This window comes from Prosopis cineraria, unplaced genomic scaffold (assembly GCF_029017545.1).
Source record: "Prosopis cineraria cultivar Desert tree isolate PC_DT_omini unplaced genomic scaffold, ASM2901754v1 PC3, whole genome shotgun sequence".
Classification (NCBI taxonomy): Eukaryota; Viridiplantae; Streptophyta; class Magnoliopsida; order Fabales; family Fabaceae; genus Prosopis; species Prosopis cineraria.
In genome coordinates, this window is record NW_026555334.1 from 31,942,955 (window position 1) to 31,948,954 (window position 6,000).

Below are 6,000 nucleotides of genomic sequence, written 5' to 3' on the forward strand. Positions count from 1 at the left end.
AGTACCTATGTGGATGGTAACTGTGTTAAAAAAGTTAACAGTCAGAGTTTATTTTGCTATAAATTTAAAAGTTTAGAATTTATTTTGCATATTTTAAAAGTTTAAGGTCAAGGGTGATTTTTGAATAAGAGTTCAAGGTTATAGTTGCTCATTACCCTAATACTTATAGATAAAAAGTATCTTTCTTCTTTACTAATGCAAGAAACCAATATTCAAACTATATATGAAAGTATAAAACTAAATGATGGCTTTAAATGAGCTAATGTATTGTTGTTTGAAGGAATAAAATTACACATCAACGGTGCATTTTATTCTACCAAGTCTCATAGAAGTATATTGAGTTTCAAGGATACCTAAAAAAATAGATACCATATTGAGACAATAAATGAAGAAATGAAAATCTTAGAATGGGAGAATATCTTATGAATTATTGTACATTTTAATACAAATAACATGTCTTGTGTATAGGTTGGTAAACATGATCTTATATCAAAGGTTATATAAATAATAATGACAAATAAAAGGTAAACAACAATTATGATCGTGGGAGTTTCATAAAAGAAGATTAAGGCCCTGTTTAATATATAGGTCTCAATTTAAAGGGATTGAGATTGGGATTAAGTTTGGGGCTGGGATTGGAGTTGGAGTTGGGATTGAAGCTTTAAAAGCATGTTTGGTATGAAATAACGTTTGGATAAAATACTTGCAATAATTTTGTTTTATAATCAATCAAAAAATTATCAAAAGATAAAAATAACCCTTATCATGAACCAGGTCTGAGAAAGTCTCGACAGATTTGAAACTCCATCTTCAACATGAATTAGATCTAAGAAAGTATTTTGTTTTCACAAGTCCAACCACGAGTTTGAAAATAGATTAAAGGTGGAAATAAAAAGGTGAGCAAGAGAAGAAGCCTGCGCAGGGACTTTCACCTTGTTGGGTTGGGGCAAGAATAAAGCAGAGGTCTTAGGTTGTGCAAAGAAGTGAGAGGGGAGGATGGTGGAGAGAGAACGAGAGATTAAAGCAATAACAAATGGAGGTAAAGTGATTTCTTTAGAAGGCACAATAGCAAGTGGATTTTGCTATTCAGCGAATTTGAGGTCTTCATTATTCTGTATCTAGCGGTCAAAATTCATTTGGCCAGAGCTTCAGATCTCATCTTCAATCTCTTTGCCTTTTTTGGTGATGTTAGTGGAGGAGAGGTTGATGTCGGGGTTGACGCTTGACGGGATGGAAGGCAAAGGGCTAAAGGGTTGGTGAAGACACTCGACTGAATGGAAAGCAGAGAGAGAGAGAGAGACATGGAAGAGAAGATGGGGGCATTTTAATTTGAAAATAATTAATTATAAGATTAACTTTGGTGGGATTGAGCAATACCAGGAGAGATGGTGAGTTTCAATATTCCCACCTAGGTGGGATTAAACAATCTCAAGTATTGGTGAATGTCTCACACTAAATATATAAAAAGTGAGATTACTTTAACCTAATCGTAATCTCATCCTTCCAATATTGCACACCAAACAGGGCCTAAAAGGTGAGGAAGCTATAGACATATACTTTTTTTTTTGTGTGTGTGTAAAAGTGGGCCAAGGCCCTATATCATTCTGTTGGCAGAATTTTATTGTGTGAACAACACCTAATTTGTCGTTATATAGCAAATCTATCAGACCACTAGGAGGGTCAACAAAATAAATAGTCTCAAATTTAAAAGAAAAATTGTGCTTAGCAAGCTAACCAACACGCTGGTTGCCCCTACAGACATCCACACTTTTAACGTTAATAACAAATAATAATTTATTGGTGTAATTTTTTCAAATAGGAAAAACCCATACTTAAACCCAAAAAAAAAATTATGGCTAGAAGAAAAGAAAATAGGGGATTTCTAGATGGATTGTCTTAACATGCAAGATATTACAATCATATCTTGAATTCAGTGGTCAAGCTGGATGTTGTATCACCAACTTTTATTTTGAACAGTTGCTTTTATTAAAGATTAAGAGACAATCCCATTGTCATATCTAAAACCGAGCCTTGAATTTTCCTCACTTAAAAACATGGCAACAATAATCAATTATAAATATAATATAATATAAATATAAGCTCTAGTGTCATTAATGAGTCATAAATAATGAAATTTATCTTATATTTTTGAGACCTAGTATGCTATATTTATACAAATAACAATCTACATGAAACTATATGCAAATTTATATGTTGGCAAAAAAAGGATGTCTAATAATATAAACTCTCTGCAGAAAATGACTTTGGGCCTCCTTGATGCTATTCTGTGTCTTGGGTTGTAATTTAACGATAAAAGTTGGCTCAGAATGGTTTTCCCTGTTCCTCGATCCACGGGCTTGGGTTCTTGAAGGGCTGCTCCATCAAAAGTTCAGAAAACATCGGCGGACACGCACAGTGATGCATTCTGGAAATGAATGAAAATCCTGAGCCATTGCGAGACAGGACGCCAGAGACACCATCACGAGGTCTGCCTAGCATGTAAATGAATGAAAATGAGAAAATCTCACAGCGCAAGCTTTTAAGCATAAAGCATAATGTACTCAACAACTTACGCATATATAAAATAAATATATTAGTGCATTTTGTGTTTTGATTTTATTACAAGTATTCGATATCTCGTGACACTTTAATTTTCTCGTCTACAATAGAAAAGAACGGTCAAGAGGACATGGCAGAATAGTTGTTCAAAATGCTCGGTTTAATTGGCTCAAAGAATTAAGCTAGCTTATCATGGACGTCGAGTTTAAGTTTTAAAATATACAATCACACTAAATAAATAATTTCTCCAATCTAAAATCTAAGCAGTTTTTAACCGTATATTAATAAAGTTTTCATTCTTATAAAAATATATGCTATTTCCCCTTTTACCCCCAATTTCAATCACCGATGCATTCCATGATAAATAAGAAATACATTGATAGAAAAATTCAAATTAATAAACACAAGGAGTAAAATGGGGAACAAATATTTTACCTATATTATATTGCTTATATTTTAAACCAAGATTATTACAGAAAATTGTTATATTTTGGACCAAAGGGAGTATGCCAAAAGCATCACGAGGATACATGAGAATATGTCACCGTTGGTCATAGCAATCCCACACAAATAGCGGTTCGAGTTAGTCAAGACGAGAAGTGGTAATATCTCTTAAGTTTTTCAAGATATTGAGCAATGAAATTAAAAAAAAACACTAAAGAAAAAACACACTTGTCATTCCCATGCTCTTATTGTAGAACTATGTAGGTGGCTTGATCCTGCCTGAGTCAATCGAGTTGATGGAGCCGAGCTTCAAATCGAGTATTTGGTTGGGGTCAATCCTAGCCTTGCCTTGCTCACTCCAAAACTATTTATATATTTTATTTTTTTAGAAAAACTTAATTATTTTATAGTGTTCTTTTAGTTAATATTTTTTTATGTATTATACAATTTTTTAATCTTTTTAAATATTTGAACTTATTTTTTTTACTTTATATCATTTAAAAATAATGAATAATTCTTAATTATATAAACAATAACAAAAAGCTTTATCTCACCATCTCACTAGGTGAGGTCAGCTATATAAATTGAACGATGTTATTTTGTCCTATCATTTATTAAACTTTTAAAAATGTTGACCAATAAGTCTATGTTAATAATTTTTAAAAGTGTTCTCTTTGGCCTTCATCTAACCTTTTAATAGGGCTCAAAATTATCCATTCAACTTTTCTTATTGGTGCCTCTCACAATCTTCTTTGTATATATCCAAACCATTTCACTTGATTTTCTAGCATTTTCCTTTCAATAAGTGATTAGGTGTTATGCCATTTTTTTCTCTCATATATGTTCATTTTAAATTTTATCTTTACATGTATATCTACACATCTATCTCAACATTGTCATCTCTGCTAATCTAACTTTATGTTTTTGTTGTCCTGTTAAAACATAACATTTATTATCATATAACATAACTGGTCTTATAATAGTTTAATAAAAAATTTTTTAAATTTATTAGGTACCTTATAATTGTAAATAATTCCTTTAACTTTTCTTCAATTAAACTACCCAACTTATATTATATGTGTAATATTCCCATCAATTTCCCTATCATATAAATAATAGCTTCTAAATATCTAAACTTTTTTCACTTAAAATATAATTTGATTTTCTAATTTTACTTCCAAATTACTACTAACCAACCTTTTATCAAAATTACAATATAAATAAATATTTCATCTTACTCCTACTCAAGCAGAAGCATTTTGACTAGAATAGCCTCCTCCATCACTTAAATTTACAGTTAATCTCTTTTCTTATCTCCGCAATAATAACTATATGATCCACAAAAAAAAGCATGCATTTAAAAATTTTCTCTTAAATATACTCAATCAAAACATTTAGGATTTGGTCAAACAAATAAGGACTCAAAAATTATCTCTGATGTAGTCTAATTCTTAAAAAAAAGTCATTTATTTCACTGCCAGACATTTTTATATTTGTTGTTGCCTCCTCATATATGTCTTGTATTGCTCTAATATCAGCAACTTGAACTCTCTTTTTTCAAGCCTTTCTAAAGTATATTTTTTCAGTAATTCCCTTAGTAGATAAAATGTTTCTGCAGTCACCCTACTTGGCATGAAGTCAAACTAATTCTCAAAAACACTAGTTTCCAATCTCAACCTCTATTCAATTACTCTTTCTCACAATTTCATTACATGACTCATAAATTTAATTCCTTTGTAGCTAGCATAATTCTAAATATTCCTTTTATTTTTGTAAATATAAACTAATGTGCTCCTCCTCCAATTATTATCCATTTTCTTGGACTGTAAAATTTTATTAAATAGCTTAGTTAACCATCATACCTCTTCTTCACCTAAACATTTTCGCACTTTAATAAAGATACAATTAGGTCTATTAGCTTTATCACTTACCATTTTTTTAAGAACTTCCCTTATCTCAATATTGTGTATCTTACAATATAATGGCAAATTTTATTCTTCTTTATGAATTACTAAATGCTTTGAGTTACTAAACAAACCCCTTCTATCATTGAATATTTTGGAAAAGTAAACCCCTCATCTATTTTTAATATCATCATTTGAGATGAAAACTCTTCCCTCTTCATCTTTTATGCATATTTAAAAAATTATTACTTTAAATTCTAACATTATTTTCATCAAAAATCCAATTTAATTAATTATAATTATATTCTGGTTAATAACTTTATTTTTGCATTTTAAAGTTTTTAAAATAATTTTAAGCATCGAGGCAAAACCCATTCCAACCGTTCGACCAACCCAAATATGGTCATCAAGTTGGGCATAAAGCTAGGATGAAGTCCAACCCGACATAGCCTATGAGCACCCCTACTAGCTTATTGGTATCAATACAGAACTAAATATTCAAAAAAACCCAACAATTTCTTTTTATTCTTTTGCTATTAGCATGCACTTCTATTAGGCTTCGAACAATTTTACTTTTAATTTATCAATAATTTTATATTTTAAATAAAAATAAACTATAATTTCTCGAGGAAAAATATCTAATTCAGAATAAGCACACGTGGTTGCAGGAGTGCGGTGAAATCCCGGCATCACTAATGGCATGCCGAGCAGATTATCTGCCCCATTAACATTTAAAATCCTCTGGACTCTCGAGTGGTTTCGTTCTCTTCTTCCTGATATTTTCATCAGCAGGCAACTCCCCAAGAATCCGGGCCATCGTGGAATGCAAAGTGCAAACACTTTCAGATCTGGGTACATCATCAACGTCGTCGTCGCTATCATTAAAAATAATTATTATTGTGGGCACATTAAATACCAGCTTTTTTTCACAATCCCATCTGTTGCCTAGTTCCTTAGGCGCGACTCAGAGCCCAGACCATTCAAAAGTAAACAACCTCATTATTATACACCAAATAGCAGAGTAAATCAATAACGAACTTCTTGTCATACACCAAATAGCAGAAGTCTGCTCGTGCATGTGTTAGCAGGCGTG